The following is a 23,565-nucleotide window of genomic DNA, read 5'->3' on the forward strand; positions in this document are numbered from 1 at the left end:
CCTGTTTTCAGTACCTTTCTCAAGGCCTTTTCTGTTTTCTTTGAGCATATGGGCATTGCTGAAAGAATATATTAAGAAGGAAGTGATTTTCCCGCTGACTCCATAGTAGACTTCAATTTCTGGGGTTTGTAGATTTGTATAAAATTCATCTTACCTTTGTCTCACGATCTGGTAACTCTTTAGTAATAATGGTCACCCACACGGTGTGCCAGGACACCATGCCGTTAGCTAATGAGAACTCCTGGAGTTCTGTGAAGGCCCGAATTAATCATCATAGTGCCAATTAAAAAGGCCATTAGAAATACTGTCCATAGCCGTCACGGGTAGTCTTTCTTGAAGAGGCACATGTGTAATGTGCTCAGATTTGCACACACTTTCTCCAGGTCAATATGACCTGGCAGAGCGATTGGGCAAAAATACATTGGCAGCAGCAATGAATTTATATTCTGTCTTACATCATACAGTACTTAGAACCCAAATTATTCCAACCTGTTAAATCAGGTTTTGTTTTTTAAGTGGTATGTAGTTCTTCATGTGGCACAGTTAGATTCAAGCTCTCATTGGAGCTGCACTGTGGTATTATCAGGGTATGATTTTCATTAATTTTTTTCAGGACAGGGTCTTTGTTGTCCCACAGTTCCTGGTAGGGAATTGTATGCCAGTTTGGGTCTTCAGGCACTTCTGTAATATAAATAATTGTGGGTGGAGTAGGCAGCATTTTTACTTTACATTGTATGTGACACTTCATTTTCAATTCCTTTTGTTGGCTGCTCCTAAGTTCTTCATATTTCACTTTGAATTGAGACATTTTAATACCCATTGTGTGCCCTGGCACCCCGGCATGTTGGGTTTTTCCCCACCCCGGAAAAGTCCATTTGAAAACAGCTGAAGCATTTATGAGACCAAGGGTAAAGTAAAATGCTGTTTTGTCCATATTAAAACAAAAACAACTTTTTTTTTTTTTTTTTTTTTTTTTTGATTAGGAAGCAGAGCTCATGCTTTGAGCAAGTGTTTGAAAACTCTTAAGGGGTTATGTTTTTCAGTTTTTCTTGTAAAACATCTGCTGAAGTTGTTCAAGATTACAGTAAAGCACTGAAAACCCCTTTTGTCTCACGCTCAGCAGAGGTGTTAAAAGTTTTAGAGGAATGGAGCTGGGTGGGACAGATCTGTAATAAGTGCAGCACCTTTATCAAGAATCTGGAATTGAACTCAGGATTTTTATCTGCTGTTAGCAAATACTTTAGGAAACACAGTAGCAGATATGTATGTTACCATCGTGTTATCACAGAAGATAATCTGCTACCTCAGTCTTTTGCTTCAATTGCTTAGGTACCAGATTTTTGATAAGTGGATCTCTGGAATTGAAGATACGCCTGTCAGCATCAACGTGCTGCTCTATAATGGGATGCCAGTTTGGCTTTCCAATTAATATTAAACAAAAAACAAGCAAAAAATATCCAAAGAATCAGTTTAAATTAAAAAAAAAAAAAAATTCCTGAGAAACCAATTTCAATCTTCTTTCCCAGCCTCCAAATCCCAGGAGAGAGTTATAATCACTTGCATGCTTTTGCTTAAGTCTTCTACTTTGTATATGACCATCATCATTCAGTTTTTAATGATGCGATCATAAAGCCCAAAAGATTCTTTGCTTGCAGAAGATGATACGGCTCTAGGAGTCAGGCTTGTGTTGTGAAGGAGCTCCCTGTCTCATTTTGTTGCTGAAAACATGAGGTGGGAGTCTTGTGAGCAAGAGACAAGCCCATTACTTGTTGCTTGGCCACCATCGTTGGCGCCTCTGTGGTGGACCTCACATCATCACATCAAGCAGACAGCACCTGCTGATGGCCCTGTTCCTGGAACAAAGAGACAGAGGCCTGGGCAACTGCAGTTCTTACAGCTGCCACTGAAACTGGGGAGCAACGCTCTGAACCCCATACAAAGCTAAAAAATGCTGAATACCCTTAGTGGGTGGACTGGCTGGCTTTTCACATGGGCATGCAAGAATCTTGGAGTCATCTGGCCTTCATCTTCCTCTGCCCCCGTATCCCAGCTTTTATCCAGGAGAGGATAAAATGCCTTTGTCAGATGAGAGTGGGAGAGTTTGCAAACAGTAAATAGCGTTGTTTTAATTTAAGTAGTCACATGCTAGTGTGCTGAGCACCATGAAAACTAGGATGGTATTAAGAGTTTTGCATTCAGAGCAAAATCCAGAGGGTGTTACAAGACAGCCAGAAATGACAATACAGCCAATTATTAACTAGTTCCCTTTCATTCAGCGGGAGCCCGTGTTTGTCATTTATATCGGGGCAGAAGGAAGATGCAGCTTGTGAACAAATGTTGGGAGTTTAAAAGGGCAAACTTTAACTGAGGGTCTTTGTAATAATAAAGAAACGTAAGGCTTGTATCTGTTAAAAGCAAATTTAAAAATCAAGCTTCTTTCCTGCACTTCAACTTAAATTCTTATGATTATCTTAAATCCCAAAATGTGGCTTCATTGTTCATTTCCTTTTTACCAGAATGTAAAATAACAGGAGCTTGAGGTTTTAGTGTATTAAAAAAGAAGTAATCCTTTTTCATTATAACTTCTGGTGGTGTTTTAATTAAAGGTATTAGGAGAAGCGTCATGTGTGACACATTTTAAAATTCTTGTACAGTGTGCTAGGAATATCTAGGAAAGGGATTATGTGCATAGCTTGTTCATTCGCAGTGAAGTAGACCGGATTCTGTTATTCTTGACTGTTTATTACCTGCAGTTTGATCATGTATTTTTATGTGGCTAAGAGGAAGAATGTCTGTGTGTGGTCTTTGCTGTTCATATTCGATTTAACAAATTGAGACTGGCTGTTGGCAAAGTTTGGCATTGTTTCTTCATACTGAAAGAAATCTCATTAAAGAAAGCTACCTAAATTTTTTACAAACAGGTAAAGACCAAGAAAATTATTTATCTGGTTTTACGAGTGACTTTCTTTCTGATTTTGCTCCACCACCTTTCCCCTCCTCCAAGTGTGCCCTCATAACATATTTCAGCCTGTATTTGTATGTGCCATCTTCAGTGAAGGATTTTGAAGATTCACTCTGGTGGACGGTGCTGTTCTGCTGGAATCATACAGTGTTACTTTCATGGCTTCCTGGGCTTGCACTGAGCTGCCTGAGTGGTGAGGGTGCTACCCTTCGCAAATGCCATGAATTTAAGAGGGTAATCTGACCCCTCTTATCCACCCCTCTAACCCCCAGTGCCATAAAAAAGACATTTATGCCATTGTATGTTTGTCCTTTTGTGTTTTTCTGAGTTTGCACTCTGTCACTACACTGTAAAACCGGATCTAAAGTATATTATGGCATTGAGCAATGATGCATGAAAATAGGACCGGTTGCTATTTAGAGCGAAATGTTTTGGGTTTTAACCTCCAAAATTTTGAATGAGAAGAGGATGGAGGAGGGTATTGGGGAGGTTGTCCCCAGGTATTGTAATGTTTATTTGTATAAATTTGGAAAAGTGGAAAGTGTAAATTTTTAGAGAAATGTTTTAGAGTGGTGTTCCCACCCACTCCTTAGCCTCCGAGTGTCACCTCTTTAACAGCTGCCGGTGCAGCTGACCTGGGTTTGAAGGGAAAGAACTTGTTGATTGACATTTAAACAAAATGTTAATTTGTTTACATGCCATGTTGTCCCAGTGGAGTTGTTTAGATCACCAGATGCCTTGAAAAGCCAAAGTCTTTGACCATTATAAGGAATTTGTCCAATTTTTCTGTTTATCCTTTGTACTATTATCTTCCTCCAGCAGATTTGATTCACTTGTAAGGTGCCTATAAGTACATCTTCTTACTTTCATATTCAGTTTAAAAAAAAATATATAATTAAACAGTTGTCTAAATTCAGCTGAAGTTACTGGGTATAAGCACATAAAGCCAGTTGCTTAGGTGAAGCAGATTTGCTGTTCAGAGAGACAGGTGTCCCCCTGCACTAATAGGGTACGCTAGCTTCTCCGCTTGGACAGGGAGAAGAGTTGTGTGGTTTTGCTACTCTTGTGCTCTTATTGAACAGTTAATAAATCATGTTGGGTAGCCTTTTTTGGGGGGGGATGGTGGTTGGAGTGGGGGGGGGTGGGTGGGAGTGGGGGTGGGGTGGGGGTGGAGGCCTTTGGGTTGTTTAGCTGACAGCTGATTGACCAGCCATTCTGAAAGCAGATGGGGATATCTATTCAGATGGGCCTTTTGTTTCCTTTTGCTTTTTTCTCTTTTAAATCCTCAGGATTTCACCTAATCACAAGGTGTGTGGAGTGCTACACACCTAATTCCTTTTACCCAAACAACTAACATCCATTCAGGAATCTGGGTGTTCCTTGCATGTTTTCTTGAGATGAATGGATCTCTACTTTAGTTAGCAATTATACATTAAATCTAAATTTATATTGCTGTGAACATATGAAAGTGAGCATAAAATAAATTCATACTTCTTCCCATCTGTGCTCGGTGCCAGCGCTGATATACTCATAATGAAAATTAGGTCCATGTGTTTCATCAAAACCAAAATTCTGTCATTTCTTATTACACAGAAGCAAAGTATTTATCATGCAAGTATTTGAAGGTTTATAGAGTCCTTGTGAAGAAATTTTTGCCCATTAATGCACATTATTAATGAATGCCTCTAGTTCATTTGGGATTTTTGTATATAGGAAACAATATTAATAGTCTTGTATGTATGATTTTTTCTAAAGTGCTTGCAACAGTATTTACTTAAGTGCATATGTCCCATGGAGGTTTTGCAATACCAGCATTTCAGCAGAAAGCCCAAGGTGAAATGAGCATACTTCGGGTGTCTCAACTGGTTGTTACATTAATGACGATACAGAACATAATGTAAATAATGGAATTATTTGAAAAGTCACTACGGATAAGTAGTTTTTATAATTTATATTTACTAAGGTGATACAAGATGTAAAATGGTGCAGGGTGTGAGCTAACGTGTCACTGTTAGCTGTGTCGTTCTGCTGTGCCATCGGATCGATTCAAGAAAAGAATATAAACAACTTTCCAAAGTACCCTCAGTTACACGGTTTCACTCTTAACTAGAGAACGTGCCTGTGTATACACAGACCGCAGACAGAGGCGTACTCTTGTTCTCAGACATCTCAGAAGCCAAAACTAGAGGACCTGTAATTTTTTATTACATGACCATTGTAATCTCTCAGTTATCAGCAGTTTGGCAGCCATCAGGAGCAGCTTTTGCAGCACTTTTGGTCATTGAGTGAAGTGAAACGCTTGGCTTGACACAAGATTTCAAACAAGCCCAGAGTGCCCTGTGGGAACTGGCCTAAAATCCGAGATAACTGGAAGAAATGACCCCCTAGGTGTCAAGTGTCCCTATAGTGAATTTAAGTGCACTTTTCATTTCCCTGTCAATGAGATGAAAATGGAGCCGTTTCCCTGAGAAAGTAGAAAGAAGTGGCCACACAGTGTAACAGCATTTTTCAGGAGAGGGCGGTGAGGGTGTCGCAGGAAGCAGGAGGGTGCGCTGGTGTCTGTCACCTTCCTCCTGTCCACAACTGCACATTAAATGTAGGCTGCTGTTGATAGAGGGGCAGGCAGGTTTTAAAAAGTAAGTGAGGACTTACAGCTCTCACGGAGTTTTTTTCCCATTATTTCTTTTGCAAAACCAAGAGAAGGCCCTGATAATCCACTGCTGGCAGAAGCATATGTGCAGTTTTTATTGCCTCATGCGCTTTCTTTTGATACGTTGGGCAAAGTGAACAAGCATAAAGAATTGAGGCAGGGATGGGAGAGGGGAGGATAACATGAAGGACAACAACTAGGGAGCAAGTTACACAATTGCTAGCCCTTAAAGCCTAGCAAAAAGCTGTTTAAAATTGCTGAGTATGAAGCAAACAGCGCCTGGGTCAGCTTTCCAGCGTGACAGCAATAAACACGTGACCAGTAATTCAACCTGACAGAAGAGATGTTCAAGAATACAAATATCACAAATGTTCTGTTGTGTTTATGCACCCGAAATGCGATACGTAAGCTCGGACTTCCCTGACAGCCTACTGTCTCTCCCATCCTGTCACTTGATGAGCATCTTCCATGTGAAAGCACAGCCTTTCTGATCCCATTAGAGAAGAGGCTCTGTCTCTGCGGTCCTTTTTGCAACCTGTGCACTCTGTGAACCACGCCATGCATGGGGGATTTGTTAAGAGATGCATTGGGACCTAACATGTCACAGGCAGACTTGTTACGCATGAAACCCCATTGACAGAAAGGATTAGCTGGAGCCAAGAGATAAAAACAAGAAGTCATATTTTTCAGAAGGCTTGTGGTGCAAAATTAGGATTATTTATTGGGCAAGAAAATAGTCAGGGCTTTGTGTTATTAGAGATTCTGTACCCTAGGAAACTGGCAGTGAATTCAGCCTGGTGCTGCCAAACTGTACTTCAGAATCTGAGGTTTCATATGAAAAAGGGGAAAAAAAAGCAAAACAAACAGAAAACCCTCTATACCCTGCAGCTGCAGAGAAAATACTCAGAAACTCACTGTGACCAGAGTTGTGTTCTTGTCTTGAGTCAGCAATCAGCTTGAAGCAATACCTTTGAGAAGAGCGAACTGTGCTGGTCATTTCAATGCATGTGAGCTATAAAGTCTGACATGTTTACACAGCAGCCAGCTCATTTCTGTGCTTTTTTTGCAAAAGCCTCAATGTAATACGCACTGCTTGAGAACTTATTTTCTTGGGACAGAAGAGGAGAACCAGCATGTACGTTAGAGTTAATGTCAAACTTTCCTTCCTCTCTTCCCACCTCCCCCAGCTCCCCCCCCGGGGGGGAAAAAAAAAAAAGCAAGCAAAAAAGAAAAAAAAAAAAAAAAAAAAGCAAGCAACTTTTCAAATTGTGGAGAAGCAGAGAAACAAGGGATATTTTCTTTGCCCACCGGAAAAAGCTTTAGTCATATCCGGACTCTTGAAAAAATCAAAACAAAACCCCCTTCTTCCCACTAACTCCTACATTCTCCGTAGTGCCATATGCCCCAACTTACAATTATCCAGCTTTTAATACATTCCATTTCTGCTCTGACAGCTATACAATGTACAACAGTTGCACAGAGTCAGAAGGCAAATCTGTGAATCACAAAGAATAAAGAATTCAGTGATGGTTTAAAACAAATGTAATGAATATAGAAGTAAATAACATAAGTAAAACTGGGTACTGATGGTATTTTTTCATTTCTGTATTTTTGTGCAAACCTCATTTCAAATTTACCTACACCGTACTGTGAATTTCCCTTTTTTGCATGAGCTGCACTGAATTTAAATGTAGCAGGCTGCAAAATACAGGGGATCTTGTACCTAGTGCTCACGATCACCCTGAGGAAACTGTTAATCAGTGGAACAATTGTATGGTTATATGGCTCGCATCATGTTTGAGCATTGGAGCTCGACATTAGAAAAGCACTGTAATTGCTAATAATTAGTACTGGGTAAGCCTCACAAGGTTTACTTAAGAGTCCCCTCATGTCAGATTCATATCCAAAGCGTATCTGAAGTATCTGAACCGTTTAAGGATCTGGGAGGTAATACTTTGTCATTGTGTAAGGCGGAAGACCTGTGTATGAAAGGGCAAGGGGACTGTGAAATAATTACTGGCTCTGCATCTAATTTGAGTCAATGAAAATGCCAGAATGATTGAAGTGTTTATGCTGAAGATCAAGGAGTTAGATTGGAATAGGGTAATCAAAACCAGGGACATCTTTCTTAAGTTTTGTGATATTTCTTAGGAAAGAGATAATGGAGGACTGTGCGAGTATGGCAAGGAGAGTGTTGGAAGGAAAATCAGGTTCATAGGTCACACCTGTGTGAAGCGATGGTTTGAAAATGACAAGTAAAAGTAGAAATATGCTTCACTTGACGGTGATGAATAGATTCTTGACCTGAGGAGGAAGTCTAGAAGTGGCTCTGCACTGTGGAGGTGGTAATTTGATAGCAGCAGTTACAGGTGAAAAAGTTTGCTGTTAAAAATACGGTGGAAAAAAATGACTGGTCTTAATTATGCATAGGTACTTACGCCCCTGGGCCTCAACTGAGGGGATAGCTGTGCTTTTCTGCAGCCATGGCTTTGACACTTTCAGTTTGCCATTTTTCCATATTTTCAGTGTGATTCTCCCATCCCTATTTTCTCCATCTGTTCTCAGTCTGCCTTTTACTTTGGTTTTGTCTGTGCTTCGCTTATCTTCACTGCTGGAGTATTCCACACCATTCACCAGCCTCTTTGCTCTGGCACCACAAAGCCGTTCATTTAGCCTTGTGATATTGGTAAACTGATCAGCAGGGCTCACAGATTCCATGTGACTATACCTGGGAATGTACAAAGAGTTACCACTGCGTGGGAGATGCGATCAATCATATCTTGCTTACACATCTCTTGTATCCCAAGGGCAGGAAAACTTTGCCTCTCTGCAAGCAACAAATGCCAAGTCATGTCAGCTTTGTACATGCTAAGAGAAAAAACATGTTAGGGGCTGCTGGCTGCTTCTGTTCAAACACGAAGCATGGATTTTGAGGTTGGTAGAGGTCTGTTTGCTTAAAAGAGGTTCTGATCAAGATGAATTGTGAAAATGTCAATAAATACCATATTTTTAAAAGGTAATAAACTGACTATTATCGTTGAAGGCAGAGCTCCAGGCACACATTAGCAGCAGCCTGAACCACCTACCTTTATGTACCTGCTTCCTTCTTACCACTCAGTGTGAGGAGCCAAAGCAACGCTGAACCTCAAAAGGGAGTTCTTGAAGGACTGGAAAGGTAATAGTGCTTCACAGACACCATGCTCATGGGTTTAGTTCCTTTGTGCATGGGTTTCAGTCATATGTGGCCATGCAAGTCCCTTATGCACGTGTGACATCAATCCGTTTCTCAGCTAAAAATACCTAGTACATTGCAGTTCAGTGTGGTGCAATTAGTCATGTGTTGGGGCACCGTGATGCCAAGTTTTACTTTGTTTTGAAACACCATGTATGGAACATTGGAAGAAATAAATAGTGAAATGCCATGTTTAGCATATTTCTCCTCTCGCAATTCTGTGTAAAAGCGTACCAAATATTTCTTCTAAACAGTTGAGTTTAAAACAAATGATCTTTCTTATGTCAGGGCAGGGTTTAATTGCTCGCCCACGCAGTCAGGTGTTACCTGCTACTCGCCAAGTTCAGATAGGTACACTGTCGTAACACCAGCTTAGAGATTATCAATCTAAATGACCCATTTGGGGAAGACTTGTGTTCATAGGTCCTCTCTCCTTCCCCTTCACTGGACTTGAAGTCTGATCAGTGTTTAGACATTGCTTTGAGATAATGATAATGTGCCTTTTAATTAGCATCAGTATTTCTAATCTTTTGGGAAATAATAAAGCGCTGCTTTTTTACTCCTTGACTGTTGACAGATGGCCAGTTATTAAACATCATTAAATTCTGATATCAATCATTTTTGTGCTTTTTAAAATATGCCTGTCACATGAATGAAATGATATATATAGGAGGAAGGTTTTTCACTGCTCGTTGTGTAGACTTTGATGCAGTATTTGGTGGAGCCCTTGTTTTTTAAGCTGTTACACGTACAATCTCCAAGACATTGCTAACTTGTCACTGCAGTGTATATGTGTATGTTAAAAGCAGCCCTTGTATGGAGTAGCCCAAATGCTTTTGAGACAAAGCCACTATTTAAACATTTAGAACCTTGAACTTTTGAGAAGCTTGTGCTTATACGCAGGAAACATTTCATGCATTTACACAGGAATTCATATTGTATCTGGTTTTCTGAATGCCATGAAAAACTGAAGGTGGATTCCTGAGTGTTATTTGCAGTAATGCTTGATTTGATTTGATGCATTCTTGGCTAGAACCTCTAATTTGTTACTTGTGAAACTTTGTTTAATGGGTACAGTTACGATCTGCATTGTGTCCTTGCTCATCTTAATAGCAGTATTAATTTGCAGGAAGGGACAAAAATTATCTTGCAGAGTTATCAAGCAGTGTTTAGGCTTTCTGAATGCTAATTAATTCAGAGCTCAAATGCTGTACCTGCTGTTTAAAAGGCTGGCAGCTTGTATTCATCACCTGAGTGACAGCTGTTCCTAGCCTTTTTTTACTCTTTTTAAAGAGTGAGGAAGATTAACTCATTCCATGCTAATGACTTCCATATTGAAGTAACAATTGTTATGTTCAAAATTTTGTCTTTAGCAGATTTGCTGATTTTGACAGTATATTTCAGAAAGGATTGGTGACGGTATACTGTTAAGAGATGTTGCTAAACCTTTCTCCAATACACTGTTGATTTTTTCTGGGCATATAAAAATTATCTCTGACATTTGAAGGCAAAAGCAGATTCTCCATGTAAGCTAGAAGAGAACGAACTAAAATATTGCTACATCAGATTTGAACATTTATAGTGAGTGTGGAATCAGAAGAATTTTTTTCTTGGTGTCAAATCCTTTTTTTGATTTATACTGTCAAGGGAAATATTTATTAGTTCCAATTCAATTAAATGTTCACTTAAGCCCTTTAAATGTCACACAAAATAGTAAAGAACAGTTTTATGTTTTATGTTCTGAATTCAAACTCCTCCACACTGGGAAGAAATGGTAGTCTTTGGTAGCAAAAAAAGGGACTTAAAGGCATGCAGGTAATTTATTTTAATCTGAGAAAAGGGTATCATCTGGTATAACGCAGATGTTCATATGCAGGTTTGAGAGGATTACACAGTTTGCCTGAATGATTGAGGAAGTGAGATACTAATATTGGATTAGATTCCTCCTTTTTCACAGCGGAACAGATACCTAAAAATATGTGTTAACTCCATCCCTCCATTCCCTCCAGACCCCAATCAAAGCATTTTAATTATACTACATTTTCATTTTGGAGGAAACATGAGACAAATCAGCAGTTGTGTCATGTAAAAGGGTATTGCTGAGCTGCTGATACTGAACAAAAAAATTTCACAAAAACTTCCAGTTGCTATTGTAGGGTAAATTCAAGGGTTTTCTCCCCTTCTTACTTGAATGACCTATAAAGCCTGGTATGTGTTTTGCTATATAAGTATTTCAGAAATCCGTGTGTACAGCAGACATGTCATAATAATTACAAAATACTCATTCGCATTTTGGAGGCCCTGTATCCTTACGGAATCTCAGGGTGGACTTGACTAATGCCTCTGGGCTTTGATTCTGCTCACATTGGTTTTTACGCATTCTGATTCAGTAAATCTCATTAAGCACATGTTTAACTTCCAGTATTCACCGAAAGTTCTGTTGACTTCAATAGCAAATTAAGCACATGCTTAAATGTTGTTCAGAGCCTTAGGGAAAGGTGATTAAACTAAAGAACAAAGCTATGCTATTAAAATATTTTAACTCATTAAAATCCAGTAGATTTGCTGATACTGATTCGCTGAATACTCTGTATTGAAAGTAAAACAATTACCTTACAGCTGGCTAGCTCTCTTGTGCAGCTTGGAACACCAGCATCAGTATATTAGCTGGGTATTTCTGCTGTGACAATACATTTCCTTTTACTTCTGACCTACTGTTCTATTCCTATAAATAATTAGTGGTGATAATGAGTGATGGAAAATATAATGGCAGATAAGGTTTCCAAGCTTGTTTAAAGTTTTCTTGAAAATCAAAATGATTTTTAAGAAATTCTTGTCTTGATCCCAGTTACTCAAACGTCTTTTGTTATTACTCGCTAACTTCAGACACTTTTAGTTCCCACGCACAGGGATGATTTTTTTAATCTTTAGCAGTGTTGTCTTAGTGTTTTGTGTGTGGAATTTTCTGTGTTAATTTATAGTGGACTTCCATACAGAGCAGTTAAAAATCATGCTTTGGCAAGACTGCAGTGTGGTCTTTGAATCAGCAAACATTAAGAAAATGAACTGCAGTATGTAGTTCTATGTTTAGTATGTTATTTTAGTATGTTATTTATTAAAAAGTCCCTCAACTTTTTAGAATGTTGTGACATACTTTCTGCGGGGGAGATATGTTGCTCCCTAATCCATGGGGAGAAGGTTCTAAAATAACCCTGTAATAATTCAGAAACCAGAAGATTGCTGAAGTGTTTGGGGCAGGTTGTAGGGGGGGGGCAGCGGGAGACTAGAGGGGAGGTTGTTGGGTGTTCTTTCCTTTGATTTAGTTTACCATAGAGAAAATAACCAGACCAAGAGTGGAATGTTTTGTGTGGCTGGACATGGCATCTTTAGCTTTCCTAAGTTCCTGTCCTGGAACAGTTACTGTGCATGCGAAATCATGAGCTCACTGAAATCCTGGAGTAAATTATTTGGGGTCTGTTTGCAGTTCCTTGCGATAAATCTGAGTGATAAAGCTATATAACTGTTGCTACTGCAGTGTTAAAATCTTACAGTGGTTCAGTCCTAGTGCACTCACTGAGTCATACCAGGAAGCCATCGAGTCTGCTGAATCATGTTTGCTTCTTGACCTTTTGGCAAAGATCAAATGTAGCATATGTTTTTATCAGTTTAATATCTGTTATGTCCTCAACTTGAGGATTTTATATTACATGAGTGTGGGGACTGGGAAATGTAGTAGGAGCTTACACCATCCTCTCCATGCAGGAAGCTGGCTATTGCTGTGTTTCTAGAATGGTGTGAAAAGAAAAAGGAAAAAAAAAATAAATAAGCAGCAAGTCCCCTAATGACCATAAATGAGTGCGAAGGGAAGAGCAGGAGCAGAGCAAGCATAGATTATACTGCTCTAAAGTTTTCTCTCAATCTCCACCTATTTTCAGCCCAGGGGTTTTCCTGAGCCTCAATAAAACCCCTGTAATAATAAAATAGCACTTCTGATTGTGTTTTAATCCATTTTTCACTGTCTTCTCAATCCATACTAATATCCATTTTATAATGTCTAGTATTATAACATCAAATTATCACCTTCAGGACTGGGCATTATTTTGTACTTACCAGGTACAGTGAGCCTGCACTTAGTCTCACCCTTGATGAAGAGCAAGTTATTGCTTCGCTGGTACTGTTTATTTTCACTGACCGCTCTTACAGGTGCTGTTTTTCTGAAAAATGAGATAAAATAGCAATCAGAAATAACTGCAAAATCCGAAAGATAAGAAAAATGCTACATTATGGCAAAATGGTACCTATAGGATTTTCTTTGCTTTGGTGAAATTTGGAAAATATCAAATATATCCAAAATTGGAATATATATCCAAAAATATTTGGAAAAAAGAATTGGAAAGAAATAGATGCAATCGATACCTTTGAGGGAACACTCAAGTATTTGAAATATATTCAGAAATATGCCAAAAACTACAGAGAGTTGGTGTTCACTTGAATGTTTTTGATTGATTAAATACCAGCTTATGCCATTTTATAAACTGGAGGTTCAGAACTGTTCATACATTTTGCAGTCAGTGGGTGGCTAACAAAAGCTGGTTTTACTTGGCCTATGACATAGTTACTGCTGAGTCCTATGTAATGCAGCAGGTGATGACAAGAATGGTTTATGACATCTTTTGAAACAGAATCAAGCCACTAATGGCCAAGTTGATGTGATGGTGAAAACTGGGAGTTGTATTAGAGGGAAAATGAGTATAGTTCAGGCAGAGAGTGATCAAAATCATTTCTAGATGACATAAGAATTTGACCCTTCAAGGACTTCTTACCAAGTATGTTAGGTAATACAGAAAGGAGGAACCTGTGTCATTGTAAATTAGTGTCCTTGAGTTAAGTCTCATTACCAAGACACCTTCATTTCTGTAATTATTTGACCTGCCATGGTTAATAAAAAGGAAGTTAATTTGGTGTGACGTTTTTGGTAATAGCTTGGTGTACTACTAGATTAATTGCAGTAAAATAAAAGAATGGTTTAAAAAAAACCCCAACAACCCAGACTTCCCTTTCCTTGCATTTCAGATCTATTGATGATTCCTTAGTCATTATTTATGGCCACAGTATTTAAATTAGTATGTGTTAAATAAAGCTTATGTTCTGGGGTGGGGGAGTGGAAGTAAGTGTTTGTTATCATAACTATTTTAATCAATATTTAATGGAAAATACAATATTTTGATTCTTCAAAATTTATGTTTAGAACCAAAAAATAGTGTCTACAAGATAGAAATCCACTGCAGCAAAATACCATCTTATTATTATGCGTGCTACGATGCTTACAGGTTATTGTCAATATACAGTTTCTACTGGCAAGGAAGCTTTTGTTTGTCGTGGGAATGAAATGATTGCTCCTCATTTTTCCTGACTGCTGAGTTCTTTAAGCGAAAAGCATTTTGATCCTGGAATAAATATTGATCCTCTTTTCTTTCTCTGAGAAAATTAATTTAGTGTGAGTTATGTTCACCCAGGTGAAGTAAGGGCAGCTCAGGACCCCACAGGCTGTTTAAACCTGTGACACAGGCCAGCATTCAAGAAGTATCTTCATTACGCCTGGGTCAGCACATATATGCTAGTTCTTTTGAAGAGCGTCTTATGGGGCAGAGCAAGGGAGGACTCGTGCGTCACTTGTCTATAGCACTAGCAGCGCAGGCTTTCTTTTTTTCTAGCCCCAAAGTAGTAGAATCTGCCTTTATTCCTGTCTACCTCCCCCGCCCCTTTCTGAGTGGTTCTGTCCCCTCAAACCAGGTGGTCTAGGTGAAACCAAGGGCACTAATGCATTGTGCCTTCCAGAGGCAGCCTTTGGAGAAATGTAAAGATCTGTATTTTAACTGTGCTGATTTTTAGCACACACAGAAATCCTTTTCACAGTGCATTGGGGGAAAAGTAGAAAGGTTGGCAATAGCCAACTGTTCCCTTTGTAAACAGGCTGACAACAAGGAAGAGAGAGTGCAGAGTGTTGAGATAATGCATGGGAATACGATTACAAAACTGAGCATCCAGCGCTGTTGCCACTCTTCAGCTGGCAGGGGACATGCTCGTCCTTGGAGGGGGGTTCTGGGCATTTTCTTGATACACAAGTGGAAAGAATAGGCAAGGACAATGGGAAGAGTTGGGCAGATTTCTTTAAAGAATTGTATGCTTCCGCTTCCTTCTCTTTGCAGCTCTCTTAACACGTTGTTGTGAGAAACATCTGAACCTTTGCAGATGACTACATGTGCCTGTTGCTATTATAGAGTTTGACATCAATTTGTGTCCACGTGCATCCCTATTGGATTCAAAGCATGAGCCCATGTCATACAACTGTAAAATTTCCGCTGCCCCAACTGAAAAATTAACTTTCATTAGTCAATTAACAATTAGACCAGATTACTGGGTTCCTTTTAGACAGCGACACATATGGTGTCCCAATTTTGGTATTATAAAAGCAACAATTAACATTCTAAGAAATTAGTTTAGTGGAATTCATTGCAATATGATAAGCTTTGTTATTTGCAAAGTCTGTGTAAGCTTCTGACATGCTGAATCACTCAGTATTCTTGTGAAACTATTTTTTGTATGTTTGTGTGCTGTACACTGGGCTTTGTATGATAGCATTGGCCATTTCCGTAGTAAAGTATTTTGGAGTGATGAAGAATAATGATAAGGATTGTACATCTGTAGCACAATGTTAACTGTACATCTCCAGCATGATGTTAGCATGGTTTTGTTCCAGAGTCAGTACTACTGAATTAATGTAGAAATCATGTTTCATTTATTTATTTATTTATTTGACTCCTCATATTATTTAAAAAAAAAACCAAACCCTCCACCACAATAAAAATGCAAAGAAAAATGAACTTACGTGTAAATATAACTCACTCATTTCTTCTGTGCCTTGGACAGAGCATAAGCCTGCCATTGACTTTCTGAAAACAATTAGGGTTGTTTGAGAAGGTTTTAAGCTAAAATGGGGACTTTCATATGGCCTATATTATCTCTCCTCAAGGGAATGCGTTTTGTAAAAGTGACGATTTATGAGATTCAGTACTAATGTCAAACTTCGTTCGGCTGTGTGAAGTAACATAATTAAAACACCAAAATAGCAGAACACATGCAGTGGAATGTTGTTGAACTTGTAGATATTTCCACATAGGTGATTTAAAATTTGATGGAACAGTGATATGAGTGATTGGGGCATGTCCATGTGAGATGTAAGAAAAACAAGCCGTAAAAAACTTAGCTATTTCCCTCAGAAGGATTTTATCCAGAGAGGAAGACGCAATATTTATGTGCAATAGCAGCTGGGTATTTTTGGAAATATTTTAAATTCCTTTATAGTAAGTCTCTGCATGATTAGACAACAGATACAAATCAGATAAGGCAACAGTTTGTCCCATTTGTGTGAAGTGGTCTTCCAGGATAAAATTACAATTTATTTCCTTCTACATGCGGTATTCATTTGGGACTAAATTAATTAAAGCTGAGCTGATAAGTATCTGCTGTTGTTCTGCAGTCATGACATGGCAAGGCACTAGGCATCTACATGCAAAACTCATTTGTACATCCAAAAATGTAATAATAAAATAAATAAAGTGCCTGTGCCAATTGTTTCTAGAGCTGTTACATGATACTTTAAATAAATGACTTAATTCCATGTTCAAACTACCCATAGATAAAATGTTTTATTATTGTTATTACTAACTTAGATTGCATTAGTGTAACAGCTCTTTCCGCGCTTGAGAGCCTTTTCTCATGAGACGGGAAGGTGGTCTCGGTGCACTGTGCCCTGCCTGGGTTATTGCTTTATCCATGCTATGACTTAAACAAATAAATATGAATATAATGTAAATCAAGCGTTCTAAACTGACGCCTCGTTTCAGGTTCCCTCAGTGATCTTCACTGATGCGGAGGACACATTTGGAGGATTTATCAGTGGGAACATGATATGAATTGCTTAGTTACTCTGTACGTGCCGGAAAACTGAGGGGTTGCCGTGTTTGAGGGGACATAAACAAATTGTGCAGCAGAAATGTTAAAACTGTCAGTGTTGGAAACAGTTAAGACAACAGAGAACGGCATGTGAGATTCCCCTTGAGTTGTAGAAAGAAGGTTGTTGACTTGATGTCTACATGTGTTTAACCACTATTGCGTTCTATGCTTATTCCAATCATCCTGTGCCATTTTCTGTTGCATTATTTTTCTGCCATAAAATTAATCTAGTTGCGAGATGGTTTCATAGAACAATATTGAATGTAAAGGTGTGTGCTTCTGCATAGATGTTCTTTTATATGAATTCTCTGCAACTATCTCAATGAGGTAGATGGAAAATCTTTTAAATTAGATGGATGCTGAATCTTTTAAAAATGCTTTTGCATGCTGTCTTCAAATGGTTATTATGAGGAGTGAATATAGCCAGAGCTTAATCATAAACTTTTCCTTTTCCTGACAGTCCTGACATTTACTTGTTTCTAGACAAATAGATGAATCATAGCTAATGAGTTGTTTTGATCATTTATGGTGTTAATACAAAACTAAGGCTCATAACTTTTGACCCTATACCTCTGAATTAACTGTAAAAGACTGCAAGCCTAAAAGCTAATCTTTTGCGAAGGCTTATAAACTAGTTTAAGAGTTACTTTGTTCAGAGAGTATCAGCCTGGTGAGCCGTGGGTGACTGCATGCGGAGGGAGTCTGCAGGGCAATTGATCATTCAGTGGACATTAGCTGGCACATCGCACTGGAAGCTGAATATTTAGTATTGCTCTTTTTTTTTATTTTTTTTTTTTTAATTATTTTTCCCACATGAAGCTTTACCTATGGCCCTTGCTGTGAGTGGAGTGGTAGCCCGTGATCCCGCCGTGTCTGACTCACAGCAGGCTTTTTAGTTAGAGGGTTTCACAGCACTGTCTGCATTTCTTACTGTCTGCTTGATTGTCCAAATGTCTCCCACTAGAGCAAGAAAAGAAAACGTGGGTATGTGAAAAGAAAAACAGGGAAGAGGATTGAATGGGAAGATGCTAAATGTAGGAAATAAAAAGCGAAAACCTTGACCAGGCTGAAGTTGAGAAAATTTACCTTTTCCAGTGTTAGTATTCCTACATTTTTGTATGAAGAGCAATGTAAAGGAGTGTGGTGGCTCAAAGCGTGGGGATTTCACCAGTGACATGCTGTTGGGTACTGGAACAAGATTTTGATTCTGAAGTTAGCTTCCAATAGCCAGTTTAGGAAGCATGATACCAAGTATTTCTCTGGGGAGCAGTATTAGACTTTGCATGTAATTCAGCTAGGGGAGCAAATTTAGTCCTTGGACATTCATGTTTCTGTTATTTTAAAAATACTTCGCTGTATGTAGGGGTTGTTTTTTTTTTTTTAAAAAAAAAGTGGGTATCTAACCCAAAGGCCATGTACAACCCTTCAAATTTAACCTTTTCATTTTGCTTGACACTCTAGAAGAAGGTAAAGGGGGAGTGCGATCAGAGAGTTTATACAGAGGCTGGAGAGTGGTGATGGTGAAGGGGATAATGACTTCGGCTCTGATTTTCTTCCTCCTGCTGCAGTGAGGCATTTGTATTCCCTGCTGGGTGCAACCAGCCTGCAGGAAGCTTTCATTCCTGCAAACCACAAGTTAAGTCAGTAGATCATTGGGAAATTAAACAGGCATCAGAGCTGGATCTGTAATGACCTGTTTTAAATTAAAAAAAAAAAAGCGGGGGGGGGGGGGGGGGCAGTGGTGAAGGGGGATGGTGGGAAGAACGTGAGGGAGGTTTTAGGTATTGTTCCATCTGCAGCATTGTAAAGAGAATCCTGCTATGGTATGAGGTGCCATGAGCTGCCAGCCATAGCAACAGATCTTTGTCTTCCATTTCACATACAAAGCGGGGAGGGCTCAGTCAAAAATCATCTTGCAGCTGACTGGCACTTCAGGGGCATCGCTGACAGTAGTGAAAGAATGTTTCTGGGCTGAGATTAGTTGAAGCCTTCTCTTATCATATAATGGCTTATTATCCCATAGTATTCAGGCAAATGTGTATAGTGTAACAGGATGTCAATTATTTTGTCTGGTAATCAGACTCCCCATTTTGTGCACAGAAACAAATGCCTTTTTCAATTGCTTTAATATGCTACATTCTTTAAATTAGATGGTCTATAGGCAGCATATAAACAGCATTCTCCAATATTATTTCAGAAAATTAATAGCACATGTGATGCCGATGCATGTCTATAAGAGAAACTGCAGTGTGACATAGGTTCTTGTTATTTGCTTCCATATGAACAGCTCTGAGTAAGTGTACGTTCTCAAGAAATACACATTTGCTGCATTCTTGCTTGGGGAAGGCTATGTGTCTATTTGACATGCTCTCAGTGGAGAATTGCTTATCCATGCCTGATCCTGACTGGTTTCACCTTCCAAAAGAAACTAGCATAGGTCAAAAGTTGGCAAGATGGATTGAAAAGTGTTTCCAGCTGATGGAAATGCTTTTGGTAACCCAGTGGAGGAATTTGAAATTGAATCTATTCTCAATGGGAAAACAGAAAATAGTCCATGTTTCAGCATGAACAAGTTATTCTAGTATCTAAAGTGCTGACATAGGTGAGTTTATCAAATAACAGAGACCTTGAATCAACTACTTTTTCATGAAAGGTACTAATACAAAGTATCTTCTTTAACGGACTGTGGTATGCCAAAAGAAATTCTTTGTTTACTAAGTTCACTGCAGTGCTAATGGCCACACCTGTATGTGAACGTATCCAGACACCCCTTCCTTGTGCAGTTCTTATCTTCAGTGATTTTGGTGTTCCTAATTTCTCATTTCTTTGCCTTTCTAAATTCATAATATTTTTCCCTTCTGTAGTTGAATCTTTCCCTCCCTTATTTGAATATTCATCACTTCCATTTGTCCTTTTATTCCATCTGAATTTCTTTTTCCTGTTTACTTTTTTCACTCTTGCCTGTTTGTCATGTTTAGGTTCTTCCATATGCCATTTCTTCACAAGTACTTCCCATATTGTCCAACTCTTAGAGGGAAACGCACGTTCTCAGTTGTTACCTGTTCCTCTATGTGAAAAAGTGCATGCTGTAAGCTTAGGATGAGAAGAACGTGTTTTGTTGGACAAAGATTATTTTATTCCTCTTTGATTTTCTTAGCTGCTTCTCTGTGCCCCCCATTCCCTCCATCTGTCTCTGACTGGAAGCAGTGTAAGGCAAGGCAAGGGCCAGGTGTCTGTTAGGTTTCCTGTTGAAATACAGAATAACGATGAGGATGTGAGTCAGAGACAACGTAACACTGGGCACAACAGCACTGACATTCTTAACATATATTTATTTATTATAATTTTCCTTCTTTTTATTCCATTGTTTGTCCTTTCTCCCCCCCCAATTTGTATTTCTCCTGGGTCATACATACAACTAACTGGTGTACTACTATAGGAGATCTTTAATCAAAATGGTTACCTTCTCATTTGCCTGCAACAGGGAGCTCCTTAGGTACAGAAATTGTCCCCGAGGTGCTAAGCTGCCCCTCATGGCTTTGCAGGGCTAATGAAACCTCTTGCTATACCCATGGACACCCCCACCCCTGCCTTTTGCACATCACGCACTTCTTAGCCAAACCGGTGCGTGCAAAATTTTAGTGTAAATTCGGAATTAAACAAGGAAGAGAGCCCTTACAGTTGTTTTGGTAAAATCTTTAAAAACAGTTTCAATATTTAATTTCTACTGACAAGGGCAATGGGCAAAGACAGTTTTCTATAGTACAGAAGCAATCTCCTTTGACTGTCTGGAGGAAATTCTCCCACTACTGAGTGACTGCTGAGATTAAGTGGTTTCTTGAACAAATCCTGTTACAGTGGGTCAAGCACTGTCTCTCTACTTGCATTTATTTGTTGGGAGCCTCAGTAGAGGTTTATCTTAACGCAGCCATTTTATGGTGCTTGGAATATCTTTGTACTCTGCATTGCTGCTACTCTAGATAATGGATGACCATTTGGTTAATGTTTGACTGCAGCTACAATACACATCTCCCAAAGTTAAGTGTCCTTATGTCTTTATATGAGAACTGACCTTCAGGGACAGTAAACATATTGTTTGGCAACAAGTTAATTACAGACTTTATCTTCCAAAAACATTCATGTCACGGGTGGGATAATTAAGATGTCCTTGCAACTGAAAAAAGTTCTTGAGTTATAGTAATGTTCCAAAGTAGGGGTTAGAAACCGAGGTCACAACAGTATTACAAGAGCTGTGTACTCGTGTTATTTTGCCTAAATAATTCTCCTCTTCAGGCTATAAAAATGAAAGATGGACATAGCTGATATGTATGGCAATATATTCTGTAAGTCTGTGACAAAAACAAAGGGTTGTGCCGGGCTATGATGGGCAAGCAGAACTGATTGTGTTTGATTTACTGAGGGATTGATTGCTGGGGTTTATTTTGTTTTTCTCCCCTTTCCTCCTTTTAAGGCCTGTATCTTCTGTTAAATGGTTAGGATCATGTTGGCCTTTTCTAATTTTACAATGTGAACTTCATGGTGATAAATAGCTAATTATTTGCAATTGAATTAGGCTATGAATTTAAATATGACAGAAACAGATGTACCGGTGATTACCTTCAATGCATTGCTCAGGAGATCTAAGTTTAACATAGTATAAATACCTTCCAGAAATGTTATTTCTGAAATGGAGCAGTGCAACTATTGAAGAGTATCATAGAGATGTTAATGAGTTCCGTGGTACACAGATATCCTCCAGACTGATGTATCTCAGATACGACATGTGCTTCATTTCGTTTTTTTCCTGGAAGAATTCAAGGAGGGAGGGAGGAGTGGAGGGTCCACTGGTGAGATTTGACGTTCCAGTTCTGGAGTGCTGTATCTCCAAGGTGGAAGCATGTCATTTGGGTGAAGTGACAAAGTATTTTTTGCACTGTACATCCAAAAGAGGACAGTGAGCATTTTCCAAAGATGGAGCCCCTAGAGGGGCACACGTCAGCACTGTTTTGTGGGTACCACTTGAATGAAAGTCTTTGTTGGCTGGCTGAGTTATGACACAATGCAGCAGGTTAACTACCCCACCATTCCTTTGTTTTAACATGAAACTAAGAACGAATACACATACTAATGTAATTTAAAGATCTCAATTGTAATATCTGAAAAAACCCATGGACTTTACACGTTCTCTTTTTCAAAACTTGATTCAGGAGGTTGATAGATCTACTAATCGGGTAATTCCAAGCTACTGTTTTCAGTTTCAGGTTTTCTATTTTAAAACTTACGTTCCAGCAGAAATAAGTCATTCCTTTTTTAATGCACATTACGATTTTGGACAATCAAATAACTTTAGAATCATTTTATTTTTCTTCAGTAGAAGAAAACTCAGTTAAAATTACCCAAACATTCCTCAAGTATAGCCATGGTACATGGCGCCTGATGAGTCATACCTTGCCAAAATGTTGCAGGAGTACGCATGATTGAAACATATACTTTGGGAGCTCTTTCCTTGTATCCATTTGTTGTTAGAATTATATTTAAGCATCCCAAGGTTAGAGAAAAATAGAAAAATGGGATCTAAGCACAAAGACTTAGATCGATGGAACTACGTCATTCATGTCTAATGCAGCACTGTTAACACACCTATATATAATTGATGCAGTCATACAGAATGTGTCAAGGCTGTGTTTATATGAAGTGCAAGGCAATAGAATAACACCTTTAAAATGGTTAATTTTGACGCTCTCTGGGTGACTGTCTTGAAAGTTAAGTGCCTCTGTCTTTGCACTTAGGAAAATATTGTCCACAGATACTTGGCATGGTGTGCTCAAGAAAAGTCAGGTAATCTCTTCCAAATTCCTTCGTTATTAAATGATACTGGAATATGATTTTTACTGTGCAAATCTGTTCAGGGGTTCCATATTTTGAAATTCATCATCGGCCCTGACCCTAAAGCTAGTTCCTATTTGTTTTACCTTCTGCAGTACATGAGAGTTGAGTAAATCAGCTGATCTCTCAGTCAGGATGAGGCATACCTTAATGATGAGGTTATCCATGAGCACCATATAAAGTTTTTATTTTCATGTAAACTAGATAGTTTCTGGTAAGCAAGCTTTTCATTTTTGCATGTTTTAACTTGTTAAATACACGGTTTCCTCTTTGATTTCTTTTTTTGGAAACTTCATAGCTTATTTGCAAGTTGTCTCTGTTGTTTATCAGGTTTACTTGTGTATTCTGCTCGATGTAATACGGCTCTGTTGATTTTCATTTGAGGTGATTTTTTTCTGCCTGTGTGCAAGTAAGTGTTCTGATAATCCCTTTCTTTTTAAATCAACCAGTTTAATACTTGCCTCTGTCACTGTTACAGGGAGATGAGAGACTTGACCTATTTCTAAAAATGAGCTTTTTAGCTTTGTTAGCTAGAAGGAACACAGAATTTTAGAATTTTTAGAATTTATTTGTTAATTAGTTGCCATTAGGATTTGGTGGGGTGCATGTGCATGATATTTTCCTTTTAATTGTTATCTTTTGCAGTGGAACTTAGTGGAATTTTTTTCTTCTTGTAACCCCCTAGTGCTTCCTAACCTTGTTAGTGTTCTTCAGCATTTGACCTGCTGTATGGGCTTCAGCTTTGTTGCATAAAAATTACTTGGATCCTGCTAGAATATATAGATTATTCCATTTTATGTGCATTGTCAATAGGCATGA

At 38.7% G+C, this 23,565-nt stretch overlaps 1 protein-coding gene and 1 non-coding gene across 4 annotated transcripts in view; both read left to right on the plus strand.

The window, feature by feature from the left end:
* Nucleotides 1-23,565, plus strand: part of MACROD2 (mono-ADP ribosylhydrolase 2) — an 892,420-nt gene that overhangs the window by 395,623 nt on the left and 473,232 nt on the right. The window lies entirely within an intron of this gene.
* LOC114012526 (U2 spliceosomal RNA) lies at nt 12,458-12,647 on the plus strand. Its single transcript, XR_003555027.1, has one exon. It is a non-coding gene; the product is annotated as a U2 spliceosomal RNA (small nuclear RNA).

Source organism: Falco peregrinus, chromosome 11 (assembly GCF_023634155.1).
Source record: "Falco peregrinus isolate bFalPer1 chromosome 11, bFalPer1.pri, whole genome shotgun sequence".
Lineage (NCBI taxonomy): Eukaryota > Metazoa > Chordata > Aves > Falconiformes > Falconidae > Falco > Falco peregrinus.